Source organism: Pyrus communis, chromosome 8 (genome assembly GCF_963583255.1).
Source record: "Pyrus communis chromosome 8, drPyrComm1.1, whole genome shotgun sequence".
NCBI lineage: Eukaryota > Viridiplantae > Streptophyta > Magnoliopsida > Rosales > Rosaceae > Pyrus > Pyrus communis.
In genome coordinates this window covers 11,429,212-11,444,224 of record NC_084810.1, presented here as the reverse complement: position 1 = coordinate 11,444,224, position 15,013 = coordinate 11,429,212, and positions in this window count along the sequence as shown.

Below are 15,013 nucleotides of genomic sequence, written 5' to 3'. Positions count from 1 at the left end.
CCATTCTTACCAATCCTTTTCGGTGCCTCAATGACATCACAATTGGAGAGATGGATCCTCGTCAAAGTGGTCGTCTTTGGATGTTCCAATCGTGGCTCCAAATGTACATCGCGCCATTGAAGCCTGATTGTCCAGCCTTCAAGGATGATGAAGCAATGGGCTTTCAATTGGCCCTTTTGCCGCCCTAGAATATTTGACGGTTGATATATTCCAATACTTCTTAGTTTGACCATAAACGAATTTCTTGTTTGTCACCAAAGGCCATACCCTGCTTCTCTCATACTCCCATCATTAAATTAGGATGCGACAGTGGATGCTGAGATCCGGTTAAATTGGGGATCATTCTTGCTGATCTGTTGTCTCCCATTCTTGGCCTACTAAGGAAACCACCAGGGCTACCTAGTTCCCCTTTTTATTGGGATGAAGCCAAAGAAAAGTACGTCAAACGCTGCTCACTATTTCGACTTGGGCCATACATCCCCGAAGTCAACACCATCCCCAAATCCAAAAACTACTGCATCTCGGCTAATCACTCCCGTCGTAGAGGTATATTTTCCTTTATATCAGGAAATCATCTATAGCTCACTACTTTTTCTAACTTTCGCTCAAATACAGGTGGGTGAAGAAAACTTAACTCTCATGGTGAGAAAGAGACGTTCTCTGCCAAGAGAAAGACAGGTCGAAACTCCCTTGCCTCAAAGCAAAGGTAAAGAGAAAGCTGATGCCGTTCAGACTCCGGTGGTGAACATTCCTTTGGTGGAGCCAACTGATCCTCTTTTAGTTAATCTCGACGTTCCTCTTGTAGAAGGGTCAAGGTGTCAACCCCAAGATCAGGAAACAGGGATTTTAGAGCAAGAAGTTGCCTCAGCTTTTGTAAGGATTCTAGTCCCATGATTCCTTATTCCTTTTGAACTAGAGCTAAACTAAGTCGAACTGTTAGAGGCAATGTACCAACCTATCCCAGAAAATTCAGCGAGTTTACCCAGATTCTGGAGACCGACGATCGGCGACGGAATATTCTCTGAAACATTCTTTGGAATATTCTTTGCATCAACTTTTACGAAATTTTCTCAAGAACTCTCTTAAGCTAATTTCAATGCTCTGGGTTCGTTTGTGACATCCATTTAGTCAAATTCCAATGTTTTAACGTAGTTGACCGTCTCGGTGGCATAGTTGACTTTTTTGGGTTGACCTTTGACTTTCCTATTGACTTTTTATGCAATTTTTCTGGGGCCCCTCTTAGGGTATTTCAACGCCCTGATTCCAATTCCAACTCTGTTTTACCAAATTTAATCATTTTAGTTGAGTTTTACTAATAGATCCCAATATTATGCTTAGGTGCGATTACTATCGGAAACTCTGACTTTCCTAGTTCGAACAGCTGCGACCTCGCAAGTATCTGTGAGTGGACCCCTTCTTAATGTTGTGTTCCTTTAAAGTGAAAAAATAAGGATAGTATAGTGACACAAATAAGGGTGTTGAACCACATGGACTGATTAGACCTCTATAAATTACTAGATTTATGTGAACCCTAACTAAACAATGAAACTAACAAATTGAGTTTTGATTTTGATTTGAGAAGTAAAGTAACTTAAAATGCAAGAGAATGTAAATATGAATAATAAAATGATTCAAAAACAATGGGAACGGAACTAGGGATATCGATTTCACAATTACAAGTCAATTCAATGAAAATTAAGTCAAAACGCATTCAACTCTCCTATCTGCAACTAGGGTTCGTTTTACTTATTTATGATCATCCATTTGATATGTGGTTGTGATCAAGTACTCGTAATCTTCACCCTCGTTGTGATGTTCAACCTAGATTACGAAATAAGAATCCATTAAGAATAAGAAAAAATCAAAGAACCAAAGAAATCACATGGCAGGATGTATGCATAGCAGTTTCTTCATTCATTCACATGTCTACCAAGATTAAGCATGATGTGTACTATAACCTTGATCAAATAATCTGTAAGAAACCGTAATGGTGATCAAATATTAAGATAAACACACAAATTAAACTATAAAATCAGTGAATGAAACAAGAAAACAGATTGATGAATCGAATACTTTAACTTAATAACATAGAATAGTTTTGCAAGGCTACATCGAAATCCCCAGCTATGAACTTAATTACACAACATGATTACATAATATATAAATATCAAGAACAACATGAGTGAAATTAAAGTTCATAGAAGAAACCCCCTTGAAGCAATTCTGATGTTGAAATCCTTTAAGAATAGCGCAGCTGCGTGGTTTCTTCGGTGGCAGCAGATGGTGAAGGGAAATAGGGTTTTGTTTCTGAAATAAAGGCCAAAGAATGAGAAGAGAGAGAGCTTTGGGCAACCCCAAGGGGGGCTTGTGAAAAAGTGATCTGAAACCTTAGTATTTATAGGCTAAATGGGGTTGTAGCTAATTGCAAGGTGATCCCAACCATTAAGCCAATGTTTTGAACGTTTTTCCTTATTTGGCCCCTCCAAATCAGGCTAGATATTCCAATTCCTTTCCCATTCTGCTCCTGGTCTTCAAACAAGCCAGATTTGTCTTGGATTCTTTATTTGGGCTTCAAAACAGGCCATTAAACTTCTTTCCACGTTTGAATAAGGGTCAACCCCAAAAATGGCATGTTTTCACTTCTTTTGCCTTCAAATTGATCCTAAAGTATAGGTAACTGCACACTAACACAAAATAGGGTAAAATGCAACTAGTTTAACTTAAAAACATCACAAAGAGGCTACAAATGGATGGTATAAATGCATGAAATATATGAGTCATCACTTAATTGCATATTTTTATTAAATGCTAGGCTTGCATTCATGAAAAGGCATGATTTCCTGATTTTAAGTTTCATAAAATATATCTATGATTTATCGAATTTATATTTTATGAAACGTTATGATTTCTTGCATTTATGCTTTTACGATATATGATGATTTAAGCTAGAATGTTCCTATGGATTTATGATATGATGCTTTGAGTTTTTGAGCTCCAATGATTTTATGTGAAAGATGTGATTTATGTTTTCCATACTTACTTAGTGGGTAATCATACAACACACACCCACAACACGAGTATGTAGACGTCTATGGCCATAAGACACAATGGATGAGTAGTGAGATATTTATGACATACTCCCAGCTTCATTGGTGAAACCAGTGTCAAACAGCTTCACTAGCCAATGCTAGTGTCGGTGTGTTATGTTATATTTTCTTCTTTGGCGTAAGTCGTACAACTTCACCTTTGAGTGATGGGACCTACCAAGTTTCTTCACTAGTGTAATCCAGTGTCATACAGATTCACCCTCGGGTGATGGATATGTCTTCAGGCAACTATGATACCCCTATTTATGTACATTGTTATATGATTTACGAAGGTTTTATGGATTTGTTTTCGGGCAACTACCATTACTGAGCACTATTTTATACATACATGGTTTATGATGGTTTTATTGCATATTAGGGTTTTTAGAAAACCTACTACGTAGTAGTATACGTGGTTGCAAAATAGGAGGTTAGTATGTTTAAAAGAAGAATGATTTTACTTAGTATTATTATTATTATAAACTTTCATACACTCACCTCTTTGCTTAATTCGAGGCATACGATCTCGGCGTTGATACATTCCCGTATCAGTACCTTCGAGTTTTCTCGGTTTAGGACCCCTTTTCCTATGTAATCTCATTGTTATATAATTTTCCTTTCATAGTATTCTTGATTAGTTGTATGCTCTGAACACATTCCAGCATTTGCATATTTCATTATATTTGAATTTACATATTTTATTTAGTTCATTCTTTCTTCATAACTTGCATGCATGTTAAAATGGCTTCATCACACACATGTGTTGGCCAACACGTGCCCATCCTGGTGTTTGGAGGATATTGGGATCGAGGCATGTCAAGTAAAGATGATAACCTTCGTCGGTTGTTTGAACAAAGGAGTCGCCTTAAATATTGTGCTCGGCCATTACATTTTCTAGGTTCAACCAGCACCCAAGAAAACATGGCTGATGTTTCTTCTCGGATTGTTGAAAAATCTTTCCTTTGATTCTCTCTGTTTATCTTTACTTGGTCTAAACACCACGCTTTTCTGCAACCTTCCCCTTCTTGGATGGTCGAACTTGACGCCTTCCTTGCTAGCTAGTACAATATGAGAAGCTGGTTCATTTATTACTCCTGCCAAATTTGGCGCTCTAACCAAGTTACAATAGCTCTTGGCCCTCTTTGCACTGGAGATCTTAGATACTAACAACCTTATTTCCCTTGGCGAAAGCCTGAATGACCTCACGATCGAGGGTCTTGCTGATAATGAGAGCATCGTTTACCTCTCAACCTTGCTCAAAAAGACTCGACAACACTTTGTTGTTTTTAAGAAAGCTTTCCAAGCCAAGAAAGAACTAGAACATATTGTAGCTAGTCAAAATGTTGTCTCGCCCATCCTTGAAGAAATTAAGAAAAGAAAATTGATGTAGCAAATATTAACCATCAAATTGTTGAGCTTTAACTATGCCGAACGACAATCACTTCTCAACTAGAGAGTGACTATAAAGCTCATAAGCCTCGACTGGTGGAGTAATGAGTATGCAGCGGAGTTGAAGAGTATCCAAAAATTGAAGGCTAAAATCACCACAAAGGAGGTGAAATAGTTGGAACTCAAAGCGTCTCTGCAGCATTTATGCCTTCCTCTCCTTAATTAATTTGTTGCTTTAGTGCTGAAATGTGGACTGGAATGATTTCATTGAATCTTGTAATGCTTTAGTGACATCAATGAAATTTTATTCCCTCATTTCCCAAGTAATTGAATAGTACTTTTTTAGAAACTTTCCATTGATCGGTGACTTATGCACTGACTGACACACCCCGACCCCAATAACACAAGTTACGAGGCCGTGGTGTGTTGGCCGACACTAAATTGACTAAATGACCCCATCCAAAGACGATGTCACAAACCAACTTAATGACGAAGCCATAGCAAGATATTTATGATGTGTAAGAATTTGAACCAAAAACGTTCATTAAGAATTAATCCAAGCTACTACAAGAAATCACTTATCTTCCCCCCCACTTAGGGTCACAAATTATCTCAGGTTTTACCCCGTTATTATCACATCACATCAGAGCAGCTAGAAGTTTCACACAACAGTAAACACATAAAAGTGCAGTGCTATGCATAATCAAAAGTACGATCATGCCATTATTACAACATAGATAAAACTGCAGTAAATGAACCATCACCCAAAATCCAAAGGATGAAAGCTTCATTGCCAAGCCCACTCGTCACCACTGATGTTCTCTTTACTCTCGTTACGTCCTGAAAGGGTCGATAAAACAAAACGTGAGTGGACCAGCTTTATCACAATTATAAAATCATCGTTTAACATAATAAACCTTATTTTGAAAAAATATATAGTGAAAACTATATAATAATATTTACTACCATAATAGTAAAAGCTCATCAATTACTACAATCGAAAATATTCAGTCCAAGTTCAAAACTCATACCTAAACTTAATTAATCATACTAGCATCCACTATCTTCTAAACGGCCAAGGCTTTATGGCCGAATGGAGTTCTTCGGCCGAGATTCACTGTATAGGTCCATGTAACTGGCATTGTATGCAGTCCTATGCATATTCGATGCAATCCTTTAAGATGGTCGGCCAAAAATAACCATGTCTTTGAAGTAACCATCTCATTTTTCAGCCGAACTGGTGAGCGCCACAAATCCTTTGATGTATTTCTCTAATTACCTACGGCTCGTCCGGGCTGAAACATAATAATAGTAGGCCATCTTCACTCTTTTGGTACAACTCATTCTGATATACGACATAATTCTTAACATAATACGTAGTTTTCTTATCGTGTTACCCCTAAAGTTGTTGAAGTACTGAAAAATCGGCCCCCGCCAATCTGGTGGTATTACTTCGACCAAGGAAATATCTCTTCGGACTCTTCACTCTAGCAAAGAGGATAAAAACGTAACCGTAGTTCTAATGACATTATCTCAATTGAAGGCTTGTTTATTAACCGGAGTTGGGTATAATCGTTTCTCGATCGATATGTTGGAAATGTGCTCTAAAGCCAAACATATGATGATACTTTACGGACATTTCACATGTTAAACTAATCTAGTTTAATATAAAAGGCAAAGATTATTGTTTAAAGCCATCTCATATAAATGTTATATGCTTAAACAATAAGTCCAAGGAATACGTAATTGGGAGAATGTGATCTAAAGAAGTCAGATTCATGATACCATTCTCTTTCTTATACATATCCTAAACGTTCCTGATCATAGGTTTGCCAATTGGGCACTGACAATCCGTTAAGATCAGTACGTACTATGCCTTCTGTTAGGGAGAGTGACCGGTCTTGAGTCATTGGTGCGACTAACACCAAGACAAGCATATAGGTGCTCAATAGAGAATGTGTCCACTGAACACAATCAACAATGAGTTCTCATACTCATGTCACATGAGAACTCATGGTTGGGATAATGTAAAGTAGTCATTTGACCTGAGGCATCATAGTTGTCTTGTGGTTAAGTCCTTGATCTTTGACTATGTCAAAGTCACTCCGTCAAAGGGTGTCCACAGCATAGTTAGGGTTAAGCCACTTAGCTATAGAGGCAAGTGAATGCACAATAAAGGATCCCTAACCTTCAAACTGTTTGAGCGAGAATACTCTATGATATGACTAAGAATCTCTAGCCAGAGTATGAATAAGATTTAGGAAGTCGTTCCAAATCATAACAAGGTAATCATATAAGTAAGAGAATCACATTGGATAGTAGACATGAATAAACTATCAAACCAAACAATGTGGTCAAGAGTATTGTATTAGAGAAACACCGTATTGCATTGTAATCCTAAACTGAATAAGTTATCCACCTCTTGTGATTAGCTTGCGTAGACATGATATATTACTAGGTGTCACTCATGGTTTGTGGAAGCCCTAAAGGTGTATAATCACTAAAGGGATAATTGAAAGTATGTTTCAATTCACAATCGATTTGAAGAGTTCTAATCACCCACTGGCTCGCTAAAAGGAATCTAATGGATCGTACACCGTGTAAGGTAGAGATTGAAGAAACAACGGAGATGAGTAAGGATAATTAAATGGTTTAATTATTTATGGTTAGGATTAATTAATATGTTAATTAATCAAACAAATAAGTTCATTTTAGCTTTTGAGTAATTATTCGACCTCAAGGCCCATTAGGCTTAGAACCGTCAAGCCCATTAACTTAAGTTGTATGACAACTTAATGACTAAAGACTCAAAAGAGCCCAAACAACCCAAAGCCTTTAGAAAGCCGGTCATATTGTAAATGAATAGGTTTTGGTTCTTTTTGTCACTTAAGTGAAGTGACTATATAGAGGACTTTATAGCCAAAAAGTTCATCAGGGTTTTCTAGAGAGAAAAGATGAGAACACAAAGCTCTCTCTTCTCTTAGAAGGCCGGCCACCCTAGAGGAAGATAGCTAGCAATCTTTCATCCTCTAGGTCACTCATCTCTTCCTCAATGCTCTCCTTGGTGTGAAGACTTAGAGGTTCCCTATTTTGGGAACTTGGAGAATCCATTCCTTCATCCATCCAATAAGTCATGAAGCCAATAAGCAAAGTTCTTCCATCTACATCCATGGAGTCAAGGAGCAAGGAGATGAAGGAAAGAAGGCCCTCACATAGGTGAATATCATTTGCTAAGCAAAGAGGTGCTTCAAAGGTATAAAAGTTTCTCAACTCTTTTCTTCAAGATTTGAGTTAAGTCTTGGTTCACCACAATTACTAGGCCTTGAATGTCATGGGTAAAGTTTTATTTTTTAGTGCCTACAAGCATGATTCCGCCTTTTAATTGTTAATTGCATGCATAGATATTGCTAAAATGAACTAATTTTCACAGATATTTCCTTCACGACATTCCTCGGCTTATCTTGCCCTCATAAGTTATGCCCCAGAGGCTATTTGCGCAAGTTCATTGGCCTCACTATTTTGGACACATGAATCATGTTTGAATGTTATGCAGAGAATGTGTCAGCTAAATAGGTGGCAACCATGTGATATGGAGACAACATGCAACTCATGCATTGAAAAGTCCCTTTTATCTGGTTATTCATGAGTTCAAAATCTCTGAGGACCAAAACTTTAGACGCTTTTAGATCATGTAGTCTGTAAACACGAAAATTCTGCAACGAATGAAACGAGAACATGTGTACAAAGTAGATTTGTATTGATTTGAATTTGTAGGTTACAATCTCTGTTTACAACTTTCCTCTGATTCAGTCTTCAAATTTGATGTAGATGCGTGATTGTTGATCCAGGGGTCACAATGACTTGATCTCAACGAATGAACGAGCTTGAAAACAACGCGTGGATGATTTTCACCTCAAGGGTGCGGCAAAAGGTAGTGTTTGATGCGGGATTTCATTGCTTCAAGGGTCTTGGCGACTTGATCTTGAAACGAACGTTGCTACAAGTTTATAAGCTTGCAACAAAGTCTTGAAGGAATCGGCACGAGCGCTTGTTAATTCTTCCAGGAAGTGCTTCGGCTTTGGTTGAGAGAAAGCTTCGGCTTTGGTTAAATGTTCTTCAAATAGAGCTTTGGCAGCATATTAGTCTTCAAAGGTTTAGCAGAGGTTCTTCTGTGTAGAGATTTTTCAACCCTTATGCTTGTGTGAGGACCTTGTATTTATAGGCTTTTCAAAGCTTGCCTTTGGATGGATTTGGCTTTGATTTGTGTCTTGATTCGTCCATGGGAGAATTTAGGCATGTTTTGTGTCTTGAAGGGTACGGCCCTAATGTTGTGTTGGCAAAGCCAACTTCTTGGGCTACGGGCGGAGAAGAGCGGACATGGGGACCCGGGTTGGGGCGCAGCATAACTAAGAGAGCCATTCCATTTAGAGAGAGACAGAATGGGCGGGCACGAACGGTCTGGTTTTCAGCCACTTTACTCCCTTGGTCAAAATTATGAGGCCTTGTTGCCTATTTTGTAAGCAATCTTCAATTCTTGCTTGTTTTATGAAGACACCTTAACTTTCTTTCCGGTTTTAAGAGTATTTTGATCCCTTGCCGAATGTAAAAGGGATTCTCCCTTGTTTGCCAAGTTTTTGGGGAAGTTTTCTACTTCCTTTGCTTGATTTGTGCCACATGTCATTAATGACTTGTCCATTTGTGATGAGTCATATGCCACATGGAGCTTTATGATGCATCATTTGTATGCAACAAAATTTACATGCCTACAAATGCCCCCACTTCAAGGCACGTTGTAGGCATGTAATTGTCCCATGTAGGAAATGTGTTTTGAAGTCCTGCAATGTGAATGTTCTAACTCAATGGTCGCTGAGACTTGATCTTGAATTAGCTTGCTTCTTCAAGGGCCATAGAGGCTTAATCTTGAATGAAACATTTCTTCAAGGGCTGTTAAGCTATATTTCTTGAATTGAGATGATGAATTTAGTCAAGGGCCGTTGAGGCTTGTTTCTTGGACGAAACATTTCTTCAAGGGCCATAGAGGCTTGATCTTCAATTGAAATGATGAATTTCGTCAAGGGCCGTTGAGGCATTGTTTCTTCAAGGACCGTAGAGGCTTGATCTTGAAAGAAATTTTTTGAAAATGGATAAATCGGCAAATACTTCTTGTGCGTATTAATTTTCCATAATTGTGACAAAATACATGTGGAACATTTTGAATTTTTTTCCAGTGGTTACAGGAAAAAATGTTTCCTTCCTTTGATAGGAATCCCCTTCAATTTTGGTAACGAAGGTGACTTCCTTCAAAGTGTTGGAAAGCTTTTGTGATTTCCTTCAAGATTTTGGAAATATGTAATGCTTATCCTTGAGTGAGTAGGATGTGCATTTTTCACTTTCCCCTTTTTCTTTTCTTCCCTATGGCAAGGAGGACAAATTTTCTTCCTTTCCATTTTGATCCCCACAGCAAGTGATATTAGAATTCCTTGACACTCAAATTAAACCCTCGTTTGACAATTGTAGTAGAATGGATAAGTGAGGGATCGTTCTAGACCGGGGATTAGGAGGGCTTGCTAAAACCTTCTAAATTGACTTCAAAACATAAAAACTAAATGAAAACAGATTTAAGACACTTGGGAACAAGGAAATAAAAAAAAAAGGTTTTAGTTTTTGACGAAGTTGAAATAAACAAACAAAATGCAAAAATGGACAGATTGTAAACAAGTGTTGTGAAACAAGATGGTTGGTGAATTAGCTAGAGGTTCTTTCTCCACACATGATATTTATGCATCTGAATCAATTTCCAGTTATTCCTTCATTGAATTATGAACGACAATGCCCCAAATTAACCGTGACATCACTAGTTATCCCTCAGATTTTCCTTATATTATTGGATTGGATGGCATCATTCGACAACCCAAAACATTCTCAAAAGTTCCCTACATGTCATCATAATAGAGATACAATCGAAGATCATTAAGAATAATGAAAACCATAAGCATTGACAAAGCATTTGCAACTATGACATCATGTTACTCATGCTAAGAATTAAACTTAACGCGATCGTGACAAGCGACCTTCACTACTTTCAAGTATAAGTTAGTAACAATTATGTGAAACCTTCTTAAACTTTAGCCACATATTCATGCATGCTAATTAAGTGCCGACCCTCAATCAACAAACACAAATAAGTTAATCATCAAATAGTTAAGCCAATTGCATTCACGAATCAAGAGTTCATAACCGGAATTCATCAATTCATATCACATAAATAATCATGGTATTGAAATCACCCCTAGCCAAAAAGGGTTTAGTTCCTCATATTTGCAATAAAACAGATACAAACAAATTTAGACATAGAATAACAAAGTAGAAAACACCTAGAACGTTCCAACAACTCCAATTGAAGAGCCAAACAATTGCACAGAATCTGTCCCCTTTCCCTTGCTTGCGGTAGGTTGTGTAGGTGTAGTTTCTGGGCTGTTTTGATGATGTAGAATGGAATGGGGAAGGTGTAGAAGCACGGCAAGGGTAGTAGGGTGAGTATGGATGAGTGTTTGAGGGTTGGAAGAAGGTGGAAGGCTCGGCAAAGGGGGAGGAAGGCTGCGGCAAGGGCTAAGGGTTTTCTGCAGTGCTGTTTTTATTTTCTGGAATGTAGAATGAGTTCTCCCGTCTGTCCTCTGGCCAAGGGGGTTAAATTATGTAAATATATGCATCCAAAACCCTAGGGCAATCAGATTAGGGCCTTTAAAAACCCAAATCCATCAGAAATTAGGTTAAAACAATTGGGTTTTTAAGTGGAACAAGGCCTAAGGTGCGGCAAGGGCTAGGGTGAGTGAATGGGCTTCCTAAAATACCTTGCAAGGCAAGGAAATCAAGTCAATGGACCCTAGGTGCCACGGCAAGGGTTAGGGGAAAAGGAATGGCCCATCTAAGAGCCCAAAGCCGAGAATAGAAAGTTTCGAAAATGGAAATTTCCAAGAATGGAAACTTCCAACTTAAGAAACTTTGATCTCCAATTCCAAATTCTTTGTTCTTCACTTTCATTTCTTCATCCGTCTTGAATTTCCAATCTTCACATCACCATTCACTTCTTGGCTCAAATGCACTTCGAATTCATCCTCTCGTTTAGCTCCAAGCATGTCCAAACCAACATAGGCCCAACTTGCTCCAAAACGCTCCAAAATGCACCCTAAAGCATATTAGGCCCTTAAAACCTGAAAACACACAAAAGTAGTTTAAAGAGCTAAAATAACTAAGAACTAACAATGTAAATGCACGAAAACAAGCATACTAAGTCGCATAAATATGCTCGTATCAAATTCCCCCACACTTAGCTTTTGCTAGTCCTCGAGCAAAACAAAACAAAATAACTCAAAAACACAATCTAGACCCTCCAACATTACCTCAGAGATTCTTAATGCAACATGACATATTAAAGATCACTACAATCATAAACTTTAGTCATTCCTACACTCGAGCATATACTTAATCAAAGTCACCATTCCTTAGCTCACATGCAATCAATTAAAACATGATTCGAAGATAGTAACATGCCTTAGAGAATTTACTCAATTCCTTGCAAGTTTCACTCTTATTTTCACTCAGATTCTCTAACTACACACCCTATACTAGGTATATGTGAGAAGATTGATGTAAACATGAAAACGAACACTCACATATGTTTATAACAACGAAGGCACTTTTCTGGAATTTGAAGTGTATATGAATATGATCTCATGAATGGAATGCCACTACTTAGATGCGAGAACCAATGATACCATATGCTCATACCAATCCCAACCTCCACAAATTGAAATACATAACACCCAAGATAGAAGTCAAAGGGTTATATCGGGGCTAGGGTGATTGGCTAACAAAGAAAGGATATGGAAAACAAACGTTCTTTAGGCAATAGTAAGCAAAGTGAAGAAATAAGACACTAGAATCACTTTCATGGCAAAGATTGACTCAAACACATTGGGGAATGAATTACACCACACTTTTAGGGCCAAATTGAACGTTTTGGACCCTTCCTTCAACAAACAACTCTTGTGAGTTCATTCTCACTTATTTTGAACCTCTTTTTCTTTCTTTTCACAACTTTTTTTTTTTTTTCTTTTTCTTTTTCTCACAAATTTCTATCTTTTCTTTTCCCAACCCGTGCCCCTTGTTTCTTGGCACACACACACACACTAACAAATTCCCCCACACTTGTTTTGCTGCCAAGAAAGAATTCATGCTATGTCATGCTTACCATGCTTCAAGAACAAGGGTATGGACGGTCCTATACTAGGCTAGGTCAGGTTGATATGGGTTAATAAAGAACATAGGCTAACAAGGCTCAATGGGGTTTAAACTTACACACAATTGCAAGGGGGATGGCTATTTGGCTGTTGGTTTGCTACAAACTTCATCTTGTATATGTGTTATGCAATCAATATCATGCTTTGAATGAAATGAATATGAGTTCTAGCATTTGGAACTAAATGATGAAACGCCTTCTAAGTAGCAACCGGGCAAGGAATGATGAGATCATGCAACAACTTTAGAAAACAATAATGCACAGATTCATACACTCCAAAGAACGTTTTAGGTTCAAGTCTCTCAGGGTTGTAGCGTTAGTTTGAGTTCCTTCCTTCAAGCATGTTACAAAAACTGATTTTATCCTTTGTAATTACATGTGGATTCATGAATTATAACTACAACCAAGCATAAACCAAAGAGTATATCAAACTTTCATCCATGTTTGTAACATTCCTTAACAGTCATGCAATTAAAGACCGAATCCTCATCATTGTGTTGGAAGATACCCTAAGACACAAACAAGCACCAAAATGACTCAAATGACTCTAAAAACACATATTTTTGGGTTTTTCAAAAGAATTTTATCAAATTTTCGGAGTTTTATGCCAAAACACTATAAAACACACTAAAACACTCTAAAAACGCTTAAAACAGCAAGAAACAACATTCTAAGTGATAGGTGAATAAATCCCACGAAATTCATGCAAAAACAAATTGTTTACCCCCCCACACTTAAATCAAACATTGTCCTCAATGTTTTAAGCATAAAGTCACAAAAGAGCAAGCAATTAAACAAATACGATAAAGAAGGCAAAGTAAAGGCAGTAAAGAAAAGGAAAGGAATAAAAATAAGTCTCTTAAAGGGGTTTCCAAGTTCTTCTCTATTCAGATGCATGGGTTGCCTCCCACGAAGCGCTTGTTTTTACGTCTTGCAGCCGGACGGGTACTCTCTTCAATCTTCATTTGAGCCCACGGAATGGAAAGGAATGTCTTCCACCATTTGCCCCACACCATGCTCGTAATATGGCTTCAACCGATGCCCGTTCACCTTGAATTCTACGCCATTCCTTAAGCTTTTTATGTGGACTGCACCATAAGGTAAAACGTTAGTAACAACAAACGGGCCAATCCATTTAGAACGCAACTTACCAGGAAACAAACGTAGGCGAGAGTTGAAAAGTAACACTTTCTGCCCAACTGTGAAGGTCTTGGTTCAAATCATTTTATCATGGAATGCTTTGGTCTTGGCTTTGTACATCCGGGCATTCTCATAGGCTTCATTCCGAATCTCCTCAAGTTCATTCAATTGGAGCTTCCTATGAACTCCCGCTGCATCTATGTCCATGTTGAAAGTCTTCACGGCCCAATGTGCCTTGTGCTCTAACTCTACGGGCAAATGACATGGCTTACCATAGACGAGCCGAAAAGGTGACATCCCAATGGGTGTTTTGTACGCCGTACGATATGCCCACAGTGCATCATCTAAACGTAAGCTCCAATCCCTCCTTGTTGGTCCAACGGTCTTCTCCAAAATTTGTTTGATTTCTCGGTTAGACACCTCGGCTTGGCCATTTGTTTGAGGATGGTAAGGTATGGAGACCTTATGGTTGACATGGTACTTTCTTAGCAACGCCTCAATGGTCCGATTGCAAAAGTGAGACCTTCCATCACTTATGATTACTCTCGGCATTCCAAACCTAGCAAAAATGTTAGTTTTCACGAAATCTGCAACCACCTTAGAATCGTTAGTACGGGTGGCTTTTGCTTCCACCCATTTAGAAACATAATCAACGGCTAGCAAGATATAAGTGAAACCATAAGATGGAGGGAAAGGGCCCATGAAATCAATTCCCCAAACATAAAAAATTTCAACATTAAAGACAGGGGTTTGCGGCATTTGGTCCTTGGTACCTATGTTACCCATTCGTTGGCAACGATCACAAGACATACAAAAGGTTCTAGCATTCCTAAATATAGTCGGCCAATAAAAACCACACTCTAGAACCTTGAGGGCAGTGCGTTGTGTGCCAAAATGACCACCACATGCATATGTGTGACAAAAGCTTAGAATTGAGTGAAATTCAGAATCATGCACACATCTACGTACAATTTGATCTGAGCAATACTTCCACAAATAAGGGTCATCCCAAACATAGAAACGTGCATCATTTTTAAGCTTATCACGTTGGTGCTTGTTTAGTTCATTTGGAAATTGTTTAGCCACCAAGTAATTCACT